This window comes from Nanorana parkeri, unplaced genomic scaffold (assembly GCF_000935625.1).
Source record: "Nanorana parkeri isolate BGI_ZX_2015 unplaced genomic scaffold, ASM93562v1 scaffold1286, whole genome shotgun sequence".
In the NCBI taxonomy this organism is placed as follows: Eukaryota; Metazoa; Chordata; class Amphibia; order Anura; family Dicroglossidae; genus Nanorana; species Nanorana parkeri.
Genome location: NW_017307554.1, coordinates 115,184 through 131,636, shown reverse-complemented (window position 1 = coordinate 131,636; position 16,453 = coordinate 115,184).

The window sequence follows — 16,453 nt, the reverse complement described above, 5'->3', positions numbered from 1 at the left end:
TGTATTCAAGTGTGATAGGTTGCCATCCGTGCAATAAGTCCATCCGTGAAATTTCCTTGCTACTAAAATTCCGCGATCAACTCTTAGTGGTATTATAACAAAGTGGAAGCAACTAAAATCAACAGCAACTCAGCCACAAAGTGGTAGGCCACATAAAATGACAGAGCGGGCTCAGCGCATGCTGAAGCGCACAGTAGTCGCCAACTGTCTGCAGAGTCAATAGCTACAGACCTCCAAACTTAATGTGGCCTTCAGATTGGCACAACAACAGAGTTGTGTAGAGAGCTTCATGGAATGGGTTTCCATGGCCGAGCAGCTGCATCCAAGACTTACATCACCAAGTGCAATGCAAAGCGTCGCCTGCAGTGGTGTAAAGCACGCCGCCACTGGACTCTAGAGAAATGGAGACGTATTCTCCGGAGTGATGAATCAAGCTTCTCTGTCTGGCAATCCAATGGACGTGTCTGGGTTTGGCAGTGTGCCAGGAGAACGGTACTTGCCTGACTGCATTGTGCCAAGTGTAAAGTTTGGTGGAGGGGGGATTATGGTGTGGGGCTGTTTTTCATTGGTTGGGCTTGGCCCCTTAGTTCCAGTGAAGGGAACTCTTAAGGCATCAGCATGTCAAGACATTTTGGATAATTTCATGCTCCCAACTTTGTGGGAACATTTTGGGGATGTCCCCTTCCTGTTCCAACATGACTGCGCACCAGTGCACAAAGCAAGGTCCATAAAGACATGGATGAGCGAGTTTGGGGTGGTGGTACTTGACTGGTCTGCACAGAGTCCTGACCTCAACCAGATAGAACACCTTTGGGATGAATTAGAGCGGAGACTGCGAGCAAGGCCTTCTCGTCCAACATCAGTACGTGACCTCACAAATGAGCTTCTGGAAGAACGGTCAAACATTCCCACAGACACACTCCTAAACCTTGTGGACAGTCTTCCCAGAAGGGTTGAAGCTGTTATAGCTGCACATAGTGGGCCAGCTCAATATTGAACCCTACGGACTAAGACTGGGATGCCACTAAATTTCATGTGCGTGTAAAGGCAGGCGTCCCAATACTTTTGGCAATATAGTGTATCTTTTTATAATGTTTGTGGTCTGAAGCACTTCAGGAGGGATTTGATTTGATGAAGTATTGACCCTGTATGGTCCCAAAAACCTTGCTTTTTCCCTACGATTTCATGATCAACCAACGTCACGATAGGCGTTTTGATGATGAAGATTTTGGTGTGCTGTCAACGTGCTCTCGAAGTCTACGAACCCTTGTAATGATACATTCTATGTGTATGCTTTCTCTTACATTACCTGTAAGCCCAAGCTTTCCCCTAAGTGCAAAGCTCCAAAATGCTCACATATGAATGCTCAGATGACCGTAGCTCAAGAACTGAAGCTCAAAAATGTACATGAGCTACTTTTGAAGCAGAATGGGGAGTTTTTGTTCCAATCTACTTTAACGGAAGAACTTGGATACTCCTGAAAATGAGCCTTTTCAATGCTAAACAACCATGTCCTTATTCCAATACCTGGATTTTCATTGGCTAAGAAAAATGCTCAAAACTGAACAGCCTAAAAAAAAAAAAAACAACTGCAAAATTGCACAAATGCAGCCTATTCCCTAAATCTTAAAGTGGTATTAAAGACAAAATGTTTTCAAGCCTTTCAAATGCTCATTAAACCACTTACATTGAATGCCGCTTCCTGATGATTAAAAGTTTTAGTTTCCTGCAGAATGATGTGGTCCCCTGAGCTCTGGCCCTGATATCCTTATCTTGCAGGGTCCTATGAAGCCACCCTTGAGTGCGCTAGTAAGCTGTGTGTGTCTCCACATGGCACAGCAAGGCCTTCCTCCTCTTCTCCAAGCTAGTAAATGGAGAGCTACGGGAGACTGTTCTGCCCCTTCTGATCTAGTACTGGACAGGAAGTTCAGGGAAGACGAGTGATGCTCGGGAAGAGAGTTGGTGCTGTTCTGAAACATGATGACTAAGTGCTTGGGAAAAAATGTAAAGAAATATGTAAAGAATGTAAAGAAATACTTTGCTGGACGATTACATTTGTTTGATCTGGATTCAGTTTTAAAATATAAAAAAAGACGTTTGAGCGTTTAATACTACTTTACATAAAAGTATTGAACTGAAAAAGGCCCAGTCTGTTTTTCCATCGGTTAAAGCATTTTATAGGGGTTTTATATTGAAATGTCAATGTATCAAACATTCTTAACCCTTGCAGTGGGGCTACCCCTGTACTGCAAGTATAGCTAGGTGCTCCTTAGTGTATAGGTTGGTCGATTAGTTGTTGCAGCTCTACTTAAAGTATTACTAAAGGCTGGGCATATATTTATCTTAATGTATTCTCTGCATTAAAAGGAGAACTATGGGGTCAGTGTTTTTCCCCATAGTTCTCCTTAGGGTAACGGGAGGACACAAACTAGCGTCCTCCCGTTACCCTAAGCTCAGTATACCGCGAGCTACAGCTCGCGGTATACCGAGACGCCGCAGCTGAAGTGAACCCCGACAATTGTGCCGGGACCCTGCCTATCTAGACACAGAGCCAGCTGTACCCCCCCCCTCCCCCGTCCGTTCCGCCAGTCAGTGCTGGAGGATTGGAGCGGGGAGGGGGGAATCCAGCCCCTCCCCTGTCACGGCAGAGAGCCGTGACAGGATCGAGAGGTGAGCGAACGCCGGTATGTGTTCGCTCACCTCCCGATCTACTGAGCCGACCTGTGACAGTCTCATTGTCACAGGTCGGCTAGAACTATGAGGTGAGTGAAAAGCACTCACCTCATAGTTCTCCTTTAAAAAAGGTAAAAAACGCCCAGTACCTTTTTGACTCCTCCATTCCCCGCCACTTGTCACCGCCGCTAATCCCTGAAGCTTCCTCCATTCCCAAACTTCCTGGTTGCGGGGGAGGATATGGAAGGCAGAAGAGCCATAGGCTCCTTCTGCCGTCGGTCAAACTGTTGGAAGAGGAGGGCGTGGCCTGCCGCATGCTGTGAATGTTTATGGATGCACACAGTCACTGCGGGGACGGCCCGACTGAAGAAATTAAAAAAAACAAAATATCCAAGTTCTGTATAAATACAGCCTCCCATTGAGAGCAAATGAAAAAGAAAAAAAAAAAGGTTTAATATGACTTTAACCCTTGCAGTTTGGGGGTAGCCCCACTGTAAGGGTTAAGAATTTTCTGCTTTAAAAAAGCACTTTGATACAAAAGCATTGGTGTGAATCCAGCCTAAAACTCTGACTGACAAGCATCTGGAACAAGGACCCTGAGGTAGACACGACTTTAGGTAAAATGTTATTCTCCCCCCGATAACCACAGAATAAAAACGCGGTTCAAATAAGAATAAAAGACCAATGAAAAAAGTCATCTTCAGCTGCAAGCCATTTGTTACCAGGATCAAGTCAAACACGGTTCAATCACAGCTCCTATTTTCAAATTAACACAAGCACAAGTGTGATGTCTGTTCTAAGTGAAAATAATTCAGCTTCACACATTGACAAGTCACATTCCCATGAACAATTCCACAGGCTTCCCCATCCGCTCACTGCCATAAGACTATAGAGAAACAGCAATGCCCAACTAACAATTGGAACAATGGCCCGATGGACTGTGATGGGATCATTGTGCTTTCTATAAAACAGCATGCCGACATAAACACAAAATAAAAATAGAGGCAAAAGGCATAAAGAGACTTCACAGTGTGTAAAACATGACCCTTTAGTTAAACATACACCTGCATGGCACGCCAGTTACAGGAATAAAACCAAGTATCTTTAAGAATACTGCTTGGGTTCCAATTCTCACATAGTACAAGAGGCAGTTCACATGCAGATCTCAGTGTAACACACTCAAAGCTTTGCATATTCCATATTTCAGTATACAATGTGTCTCGTATATATACAGTGATTCCTCCTTGCTCAGTTCTTTGGCTAAGTGCGGACAGATCCATGCAGGCAACCTTTGGACCCAATATGTCTCTACATAATGAGCACGCTTCACCAACTAGTGACATTATTCAAGCCATTTGTCTGTGTGATAAACACATCGAATGAGCTGCCAAAAGGAAGCACTGTACAACAATGACAGAAAAGCCTTCCACGGTGGGAAGTTTCACAGGCACGGCACATATGACAAACATACCATCCAGCTGCTCTAACATACTCCAATTCTGCAACACGAGGAGCTGAGTTTTAATTGAGATCCCTGATGTGACAGCAATGACAAGAAATGTGAGGCTTGCAGCATAGAATGGATGCAACCTGAGTGACTCATTCAGTCTATAATTGGTAAATTCCTCACTTTCAATCCCATGACTATGAGCCATCCTCACAATATGGTGCAGGGAGATGAGTAAGGCAAGCACATGTGACATCACACAGTTACAGCTGAGCTACAACAACCCCATTATCAGGCTGATACTCCACAACCATTCCGGGGAGAAGCAACTTCTCTTATGGACATCCACAAAAACAGCTGCGTGGCCACTCCTCCTGATTACATGTCATAGGTGGGCAAGTCCAACGCAGGAAATAACTCCACGGGGGCTTCCCTCATCCACTTCCTTATTAACTGTGTGCACACAGTCTATGTAGGTGTCAGGTACAAGCTTGTAAAGTAGCTGTAGACACAACCTGAATGTCTAGGGAGGTCCTGTTGTCCAGGTCAGGTTCAGGGGTAGGCACTCCAGCTGTGGCAAAACTACAGATCCCATCATCCCTCTGCCTTTGGACTGTAGCTAGTTGTAGTGGGTCACATTCAGCTGGACTTGTTTGATAATGTTGAGGGTGTTTCACTGCTCAGCTAAGCAGCTTCTTCAGTTCGAATGAATATCTTGTTTGCTAAAACTCTGTATCAGTCATTTTCTTTAAAGCCGAGAAAAAAAAATGATAACTTAACCTTTACACAAAGTGTGGTGTGTATCAATAAAAAAGCCGAGTGTTGTGTGGAGGGCTGCAAAGTGGAGGAAGGGCGGGGACATGACATCTCCCCTCCTCCAAGAAGAGAAGGGCGGGGACGCGACATCTCCCCTCCTCCAAGAAGAGAAGGGCGGGGACGCGACATCTCCCCTCCTCCAAGAAGAGAAGGGCGGGGACGCGACATCTCCCCTCCTCCAAGAAGAGAAGGGCGGGGACGCGACATCTCCCTCCAAGAGGGGCGGGGACGCGGCATCTCCCCTCCTCCAAGAAGAGAGGAAGGGCGGGGATGCAACATCTCTCCTCCTCCAAGAAGAGAGGAAGGGCGGGGATGGGACATCTCCCCTCCTCCAAATAGAGAGGAAGGGCGGGGATGGGACATCTCCCCTCCTCCAAGTAGAGAGGAAGGGCGGAGATGGGACATCTCCCCTCCTCCAAGTAGAGAGGAAGGGCGGGGATGTGACATCTCCCCTCCTCCAAGTAGAGAGGAAGGGCGGAGATGGGACATCTCCCCTCCTCCAAGTAGAGAGGAAGGGCGGGGATGTGACATCTCCCCTCCTCCAAGTAGAGAGGAAGGGCGGGGATGTGACATCTCCCCTCCTCCAAGTAGAGAGGAAGGGCGGGGATGTGACATCTCTCCTCCTCCAAGTAGAGAGGAAGGGCAGTAGAAGATGGGGGGGCTCCCTATAACAAGAGGTGCCGGAATAAGGAACTTCATGGCAGGATCACCAGGTATTACTTTCATAAACCTGCAGATCTCAAAATATTTCCAATGACATTACCATGACAATGTACTGACTGGGCTTCCTTATAGCGTACCTCTCGGCGTGATGCGTTGTGGTGCGTTTCTGCATTTGTATGCACCTAATCACAGCATTGTGGGGTGATCAGGACACAGAGAAAAACGGTAAAAGTGAGTGCGGAGGAGGCTGGGACTTTTCTCAGGACATACTGAAGTCTGAGTGTCCGGATGACTCCGCTCAGGACACAGTGCGGGTGTGTTCGGCTTCTATGACGCTGACAGACTATCCACTCGCGTGCAGTACCTCTTTCACCACTTCTGTCAATGCTCCGCGCGCGACTCCACTACACCTTTCTGACCCCTCGCAGCCCCCATCCTTCCTCAGGGAGAGTTTACTGATAAAGAGAGAAAAAAATGGAACCCCCAGCGCGAGCAGAGCTGCCTACTGAGGCAAAAGGAGCCAATCGTAGATTGCGGGCAGGCTGCCGAGTGGCTAGAGCGATCTATGGCTGCGCGTTCGATTGCTCTGGTCGTTTAGAACAGGGAAGTGCGGGCTTCTTGTGTTATTACATTTTTTTGGAGACCACGTGAGAACACAGGCCCCTCCCCGTTCAGTGACATTCTGAAGTCTGTGTTAACAGCTACGCTATTTTTAGCCCATTGGGTTATTTGTTAACCCGATCGCGCCCGGAGCCTTAGCGCTCGCCGGCTGTATTACGTAATGCCATGTGCTCGATGCGTTTGTCAGGTGCTGCGTGTACTAGATGATCCTCAGCCGTAAAAGTGAGGGCAGAGCGCGGAGTAACTTATCTCCTGCTACTGGCGCGTTATTAATGAAAGTTATGTTTTGTCATAGGCGGGTGAGACACTTGTGTGTGATTACACCGACAATTAAGGTGTGGGGGCGGACTTGGAGAAATTGGGTCATGTAATAAAGGCAGGAACATCCTGATTTCTACTGTCTTGTGTCAGCTGTCTTCTCTGCTGCCCTCTGCCGGTCACATACTCCTCCTGCATGTAATGGACCGAAGAAACAATTCCATCACTTTATAAATAGACCCCATTAATATGTCATAGATCGGAAGGCACAACATTGTATTCCCCTCAGTGACCAGTTAAAGCGGGCCTTCACCCTCCTCATCCACGCTACATGGAATCCCCGCGTGTGGAAATAAAAAAACAAAACTACTTGTCCAAGGACTACAGCGGTGCCCAATCTACTTGTCTACTTTAACTATTTATTCCTCTATGCGCCCACCTCCCTGCCCACCCCCCATGGAGAATGGCAACCAGATGGCAGGGTTGGCAGCTTTAGTTTTGATAAATTTTTTAAATTGTAATTTTTTTAAATTTGTATTTATCTTATTATCTTTTACTTTTTAGAATTTTTTATCTTATTTTTTAAATTTGTATCATTTTGTATCTTATTTTTTTTCACTTTTTTTTCACCTTTTTATTTTAAGTGTTATTTTTTACTTATTTTTTTCTTAATTTATATTAAAAAAAAATATTTTCATTTTTTTTTCCATTTAACTTTATTGCTATTGCACAGGAGCTAACAAGCCCTTGTGTGATAGCATTTGGAGGGGACATGTTCTCTTTATCGAACCTGTCACCTCCAATACAGGAGTTCTAGCACAGCACTGCGCTGGAACCTCGTGTGACAGCTGAGATGGGAAGGCTGCGAGACTCTCCCCTCCCAGGACAGACAAGCAGGCTGCATACAAGTGATCTTGGCACTGCTGTCCGGCTATCACAATATGGCACACAGTTGTTTACTTAAAACAAAGTAAAAAATAACCACAAATTTTATTGTATTATTTTTTATCAATTTTTTATTTTCATTTTTACTTATTTTATTTTTATTTTTTTAATCACTATAACTTAATTGCTATTACAGAGGGGCTAACACACCCCTGTGTGATAGCATTCGGAGGAGACAGGTTCTCTTTATGGAACCTGTCACCTTCAATACTTTATTTTCCTATTTTGACCCACAGATTGCTTAGGGTGCAGTTACATTCGGGGCCTATTCCCGATGCTGGGGAGGAAGTTCTGTGCCCTCATATAGGGTTCTCTGCCTCCTCCCGAACCAGGGAGTCTCTCTTCGGGAGAGCTCCCTACCTAGTACTGGGTGGGACCTGTTTCGGCAGGTCCCCGAAGGATCGGGGTCCGCCAGTCTCCGGGCTGGTGGACCAAAGTATCTCAACCCCTGTCAGGAGCCTTGCGCCCCGGGGGATCTGGAATTCGAGGTCCCTTCTTTATTGAAGGACCAAGCACCCTTGTGCACGTTTTTGTGTGCTATGATTTCACGGTTCACTTTTTTTGTTCACAGGGGGAAGTTTGTTTTATGATGCACGTCCACGGGAAAACAGGAGTTGTACAATGCAGTGCTCGATCTCCTGTCACAGCTGAGATCATGAAATAATCTGCTAGAAGGGGGCAGGGGACCCCGAAAACCACAGCCAGGAGAGAAGCAGCCGGCTGTACAGCCACCCAGGATCACTTGTACAAAACGGCTGCCCCGCTTTACATTTAGCCCTGCTTTAGAAGAAAAACATTTGCCCGGAACTGCATGTCCCTGGTCATCGGGCATTAGGAATTACGCACCCCTGCCCCATTTTTTTATTTAATAAATACTTTTATTGTATGAAGCAGCCCCGACTTCCAGATTTGAGTGATGTACTCCTGCAACACCCTACAGCCTGCGGGAACACCCACGTCACACATCCCAGGAGGGCTTCAGGGCAATCTAGTGAAAATGCGCATGTGCGTCATCAGATGACTGATGGGTTCTTGCAGCCAGCTTTGTAATAAAGTGGTGCATGTGCATCAGTATACCTCGGGCCTTCTAGAAATTGTATTTCCTGAAAGTGGTGGATGGAGCAATGGTGGGTGTGTCAATATTGTGTTTAAAGTGGGAGGGGCTTACATGATAGGTCCGGAGTCTACAGAATGGTGAATTGGTGGGATCCAGGTGTATTATGTGTACACCATTACAGTAACAGTGACAGTGCACCTGACTCCCCGCCTATCCACCATTCCAGGGACACTGACAGTGCACCTACAATCCATGCACCCATAGCACTCCTGACCGCTTATCCATAATAAGAATGGTTGGGTGCATCGTCAGTCGACGTCCAGCAATACAAAGAAGTATGGACACCGGCACTCCAAAGGTAGAAGTACGTCTATTTATTGACGCACTGTCAGCAACATCCTCGTTCCACGCATGCGCCAAGTCCCGCTAGGCAGACGCTCACACGCATGCGCATAGCTTGTCTTTCCCGCAGAAAGACACGCCGTGTGGCGCACCAGAAGTGGCACGCATTTGGCACGAGTCTCAAGATAAAACCGCACCAAATGGCGCACAGGAAGTGACGTAGTTGATTGGCTCACTTCCCAATTTAAACCTGGCTTGCATGTCCATTAGTTGCTGGATTGCCTTTTCAGCCCCGAATTGTGCTTTGGAATCCCGTTTCTGCCTTGTCCTGTCTACTGCCGTTTTTGTCTGGATTTTGACCCTTTTCTGCTCATCGACCTTCCTTGATATCCGCCTGCCTTTTTGACCACGGACTGTTTATTGGAACCCGTCTCTGCCTACTCCCTCGGTATTGCATCTGCTCTCCTTGTTTGACCTCGGGTTGCCTTGGCCTTGATTTTTGGATAACCCTTCTGCTTGCACGGTTTCAAGACCATTGGCACTCGTGCCACTCTGTGTCTGCCTGGCCTCTGTCACCAAAGGCCACAAGACACGAGGTGCAAGAGAAGCCTCCTCCCCAAACCAGTCTCCCTACCAGGTACGTGATACGCACGTGCAAGACATGCTCATTGCGACGTTTCGGGGTCATGCAGGATCCCCTTCATCAGGCCTAAAGTGTAACAGGTGCACTCGATCACTCACCTGTTCCTCGTTCCAGGACTCCTCCCCCACTCCCTAGTTAAGGCTGAACGTTACACTTGCCTGACGTTCGAGCAAGTGTGAAGACGCCAGGCAAGTTCCTGTATCCCAGCACCGAACCTCTTCCTCTTATTTGGCCGTACAGAGCCCCTCCAAAACCACCAGCACATCCTGCTTTGACTTCCCTCCAGCCCTGCAATTCGGTCTCCACTACCTCCTTCATCCCCAGCTTCAGCAAGGACTATTACAATCTGGACTGCAGTTACTCTAAAGATCCACCGGAGGGCACCAACATTCTCCTTATCATTCCTATCAACTAAAATAGCAGTAAGCATACCACAGACTGTGATTTCCAAATGCTTGCATATTGATAGAACTGTGCATAGGGATAACTTGATTGCTCCCATTGATTGTTGTCATCCTTCACCCCACTAATCTAAAAGGACTGCTCCCTACAATAAAACCTCATCTATTTTTCATGCTAAGTAATTGTTGCCTAACTCATTACCATAAGACTGTAAATTCACTGTGGTGTAGGATTGCACCCCCTCCTCATACTCCTGCAGCTGTGATCCTCCACCTAAAATAAGACCTGTGGGGTCTGGTTGTTACATAAAGCTCCATCTAATAGCAGTAATGCACTGTGATCATTGTTTGCACAGCTATACGCTGTACAAATGCGTTATTAATCAGCCCCTAAGATGTTACTGAATGAGGAGACTGATACAGCCAATACTAGTACTTTCTACTCCTGCCTCTTATAAAATACATTTACGAGCGCCAAGGCATGGGTATATGGAGTGTGAACATATTTCTCTAAAGAGATAATCTCAAAGATGAAGGCATTGGACTACGTTAGGTGTGTTCAGCTTAACAGGACAGAAATATTTCATAGTATGTAAAGCCTCGTTCACACCTTTCTCCAGTACGTTCCGGCCTGATTGTGGCCGGAACGCACTGGATCGCATTGCGTCCGGCTCAGTTTGTTGTGGGGCGGGAGAGGAGGGCGTGGCGGTGCATTGAAGTGAATGGCATCACAGCCCCGCCCTCCAGCCGCGATGCGATAGGCTGCACAGAAACACAAGGCACATCACTGCCTGCGGTCCAGTCAGGTCAGAAAAAATAGTGCTTGCAGCATTTTATATGACCAGACCGCAGGCAGTGCCTTGCGTTCCCATGCAGATGATCGCATTGCAGCCGGAGGGCGGGGTTGCAGTGCCATTCACTTCAATGCACCGCCACTCCCCCTCCCGCCCCACTACAAACTGAGCTGGCCACAATCGGGCCGGAACACTGAGGGTGGTGTAAACATCTAAATTGTATCAAATACATGCTCTTTAGCACACCCTTTAAAGGAGAACTATGAGGTGAGTGCTTTTCACTCACCTCACAGTTCTAGCCGACCTGTGACAATGAGACTGTCACAGGTCGGCTCAGTAGATGGGTGAGCGAACACATACCGGGTTCGCTCGCCTCTCGATCCTGTCACGGCTCTCTGCCGTGACAGGGGGAGGGGCTGGATTCCCCTCTCCCCGCTCCGATCTGCCAGCGCTGACTGGCGGAACGGACGGGGAGGGGGCGGGTACAGCTGGCTCTGCCTCTAGATAGGCAGAGCCAGCTGTCACTCACGCAGCTGGGCGGATCCCGTCATCTACGTCGGGACCCGCTCCGGCTGCGGCGTCTCAGTATACCGCGAGCTGTAGCTTGTGGTATACTGAGCTTAGGGTAACGGGAGGACGCTAGTTTGTGTCCTCCCGTTACCCTAAGGAGTACTATGGGGAAAAGCACTGTCCCCATAGTTCTCCTTTAAGCATCTTTAATGTGTATTACTAAACAGCCAAATCAACAATGATTACACCTAAAATGGACACAAAATATTACAACATTTTATGAGAAATAAAGCCTTTTTCTGAAAAAAGTGTAGTTTAAGTGTCTTTTTTTTAGTTAATGTGTAGAATTTTAATATTTGTTTCTGTATGTCATAACCCTCCCTGATTTGCTCATTTTCATATACATCGAGGACAGTATATCAAGAATATCAAATAACAAAGCGTACAAAACATGTATCAGTTCAGAGTAAATGTAGGTATAGTTCATTGCAACTTTTGCAATGTTCCCCATCTAGCGGTAAGAAATAATATTGCGCCAGTTTAAAGGTAAAGAAAGATTTCCTTCACTGCAGGTGCCTGAACTGTAATCGTGTCTTTTTTTCCACATTTTATTCCTGGCAAGTGTACATCTTGTAGCTGCATGCAAGTTGGAACAAAATGGTTTTATGCTTTAAAGGAAACCTGTGGGCTCTAGGTCAATAATTACCTAAAAGAACACTGGAGTTTGGGGAACTTAAGGGAGCTGTGAAGATAACTGGAGAGAGGGAAACAAGGAACAAAACAGAGCGCCTCCATAGTGTAAAAGGGTAATTTATTTGTGCAACACGCAACTGAAATTGTACTTACAGAAATGTCGGTGGTTAAAAGCATAACAAAAGGCGATGACATATCAAATCTCTAGCAGCGGAAGTCTGAAGGGATACAGCACATCAGCGTCCTCTGCCCCCGTGAGTTCGAAAGGTCTACGCGTTTCAGTGGCACGGCCCCTTCATCAGAACCTAAGGGAACTCTCTTAAATCCTGCTCTTTTAAATTCAAAGATGGATCAAAAATGTTCCAGAGTGCAGTGGTGTTTATTATTTAAAAAACATGTCCAATCCTTTTACCTCATAAACCTAATTTACCTAATAAAATAACTCCCTTAAAAAGAACCATGTTTACTTAAAAATTTGCACTATAAATGTATATATATAAACATATTCTTATATACTTTTAAAAGACTGGAGAAACAGCTCAAGTTAATATATAATTTTTATCTGTATATATATTATCTTTGTGTTTTAAAACAAACGATCTTTACTATTTGGCGAACATTTACCATACGAATTAATAAGTCAGTTGATATATATGAGACATGGCATGAATTATCATTGTATTACCAACTGTACCTTTACTGTGGGATTCCACTCGCTACATAGTACAATCTTGTCATTATGTCTTTCCATCTAAAGTTCGTTTAATTTATAATTTTTTGAGTTAATAATGCAATTGATTGTTGTCCGTTTACTGCTGTTCACATGTTGAATACCACAATGTGACTATATGTATGCGGTGTGTTGCTTTTAATTTGTTTTATTGTTAAACTTGACATGTTATATGTAACTCTTTGCAACTAAGTGACAAACCCCGAATGTCCACGAAACATATAGCTGCTAGCCGGTTTAGGTATCAGACTGCGATCACCAGAGCGGCTTTGTTTTGAAAACAATCTTTCAACTGATTGTGCAAATGATTAGGTTCCATTAACATTAGCGGTGTGCCTGTCAGACGGGTGTCAGTTAAAATCTGAAATACCGGAGATTGGCTAAAACACCGCCATGTGATCTGTTATGGACAAAACTTCTGTGATTGGTCACCTTTGAATTTAAAAGAGCAGGATTTAGGAGAGTTCCCTTAGGCTCTGATAAAGGGGGCGTGCCCCTGAAACGCGTAGACCTTTCGAACTCACGGGGGCAGAGGACGCTGATGTGCTGTATCCCTTCAGACTTCCGCTGCTAGAGATTTGATATGTCATCGCCTTTTGTTATGCTTTTAACCACCGACATTTCTGTAAGTACAATTTCAGTTGCGTGTTGTACAAATAAATTAACCTTTTACACTATAGAGGCGCTCTGTTTTGTTCCTTGTTTCCCAGATCGATGGCCTTTTTGACCGGTGGGAGCTGCCTCTTGGGTGTTTCAACTAACTTTACAGCTGTCCCATCTTGCAACCGGAGGCGCCGGTATTGTTTTTTTCGTTGATAAGTGGAGCCAGTAAGAAGGTACCTGGAGGTGCCTGCTTCATGTAACTGAGGCCCAGAGGTGTAACTAGAAACCTCAGGGCCCCAGTGCAAGAAACAATGAAGAGCACCCCCCATCAAAAAAAGCATGATTTTGATACCTTTTTTTTGTAATAAATAAAACAGTAACCATTTCTGTTTCTCATTTCAACTTACTGTAAACGTCAACAGAGGTAATTTCAGGATAGGATATGTTCACAGAACTGGCGGAACTACCAGGGTCGCAGAGGTCCTATGTGCAACCGCACCCTGGCATTCATCCAATTGATTGTGAGAAGAGGGCCTGGCCCTGGTAAACAAGAAGAGGGCCTGTCCCTGGTAAACACCAGGGTGCCGATATTGCCTCTTGGGACTACAGCTCCCAGCAGGTAGCAGGCCAACTCTCTGCAGCTCCTTCCTGCAGTGGTTGAAACTCATACCACCGCATTCTACCCACTGAGTGTCAGCTCACTCCATATACCCTAACGGAGGGTGGGATTAGCCTTGCCACTGCTTGCCCTCTAACACCATTATTATAAAGACAGAACGCAAACAAGCAAAAAAGGGGTATGTTATGATACAGCTAGTCATTTCTGAAAACCAAATATAAAACAACCTGAGATTGTCAGACATCATGTACAGGAATGACATTTATACATTTTCCTTTCCCGGCTTCTCCTCATGTCATCATATTATGAGCTAAGGCTCTTGAGGTAGCAGGACAACCCTTAACTAACCTATACCTTTACTACCTACTAACCCCTCCTCAGCATTCTAGCAAAATGCCCCTGACAATGAGAACTAAAGGAGCTAGGAAAGAAAAATTACAGTAAATATCTGAAAAATATTACTTTTTCCTGGCTCTCCTCATATCCACGTACAATGATAAAAAGATTCATCTTATTGAAAAACCCCGACAACTCAGCACTAGTAGTTTTTTGGGAAACAGATAGCAATAATGTACCTTAAGCCCCCCTCACACTAACCCTCATTGTAATGCCATCCCCCATTTACCCTTCTTACTGCAACCTTACAGTAAATCTAAAGCCCCAACTTTAGAGGTGAGAGGTTATAATCCCTGCTAGGTTTTCATTGTTGTTTGTTTCCCTGCCAAGGAGATGCATTCCCTTTATATCTTGGCACTCTCCATTCTGCCCTAACATTGACTAGTCGCTGACGGCCACAATTCGCACGTTCAGACCCAGATTTTCGGCTGACAGTCCAGTTATTAAACACTTTAACAACAGCTGCTCTTGAACATTTAACGAATACTGCTGTTTTGCTGATACTCGCTCCATGCGCCAACAATCATCCCACGTTCAAAGGCTGTTAAATCTCGGTGTTTACCCATATCTTCAGAAAAAAATCACTTCTACTGTCGTGGTAAACAACCTGCTTCCCTATTTATAATGGTCTGGCCCTCTAGCAACTTCAGCGCAAAATTATGGCTAATTTGCCTACAAACGTCAGGTGGTCATAATAATCTGGCCACTCAGTGTATATCCTGGTGACCAGTATTACCAAAACTTAAAGTGAAGCAAAATTCTTAATTTTGAGTTATCACTAGAACAGGAATAGAGGGGAAACCTTACAATGTGAAGGGACTTCCTTTACAATGGAAAGATATCCTCTCGAATTCCTGTTGAGTTTACAGGACAGGAGCTGAGGGAAATCTAGGGGACACAAATGGCAAAACCTGCTCTATTTAAAATAAAAACTAAGCAGGTTTTTGGTGTTTTATATACTTATACATAATTACCTCTTCTGTGCCAGGATTCTATAAGCTGAAAAACAACCCTTTAGAGCCCAAAGATAGGTGCTAGAATATACCGTTTTGTTTTATGCAACATAGAGGTAACTTAATGACTAGCAGTAACCTGAATATAATGGCAGGACTTGAAAGGCCAGTGAAACAAAATAAATAATTAGTTCTGACAATACTGCAGAAAGCACATAGGAACCACATGAATTAGCTGAATAATAGGATTTTGTTCTTGCCATCCTGTTCTCAGAGTCAATTGAGGAACAAAACTCTGAAGAATTCTGAGGCGTAGGGTTATGCTGCTGCCTCTAGGAAAAATGGACACTATGCAAACAAATAAAAAGACTGTCACTTTAAGCACACACCCCTCTCCCACCTCACACCTGCCAGTTGTAGCAAGCAGTACCACAAAATTGAAGGGATGGAGCTGTGTCCCTCAATGGACTCAGAGAAAAGGATTTTACAGTAAGAACAAAATCCTATTTTCTCTATCGTCCATTGATGGACACAGCCCTGAAGAATTCTGGGAAGTAGAGACGTTCAAATTCTTCTTGTGATGAGAAGACAAAACATTCACATCAGGAGTTCCCCAGCGGTGACAAAGTTGTCAAAACACTTTTGAATGGAGAGACTATTCGTCCAGATCCAGATATTGTCTGCTGAGACAATGTACCTGCCTGGAATATGCACCACTGAAATCACTGGAACCTGAAGTTCTGCCCAATCCAAGATCGAATGTACTTCTGTCGCCATAGACACACTGATGCCTCCCTGGAGAGTGATGCATGCTATTGCTGTAGCATTCTCTGACGGAATGCGAATCAGACACCCAGAAAGAATATCGGTCCAGTTAAATGACGGGCGAATCACCCTCCAGGTCCCTTCATGTCCAGGACATAAAACTGAAGCTCGGATTCCTCCAGAGACCAACAACCCTGCACAGATATGTCAACCAAGAGACAGTTTGGTCTTTGTTTAACAACCTTTGAGAAGCAGGGAAATTAATAGAGGTGATGCCCACTTTGTTGTGGTCTAAGTTGCAAAGGCTGAAAGGCTTTATGAACCTGAAACTAGGACCGTTGTCAAGTGCTGATAGTAGAAAGTCTAATGGCCGTAACACAGTATTACATTACATTTGACCTGAAAAGAAAATACACCAGAAACATTCGTTTTTGCCTCTATTCGCAGAGATTCGCAGGGCATATGGCTCTTTGAATTGTTTATAAATAGACCCCTATGTGTGATCTGCAATAAGGCCTAGTTCA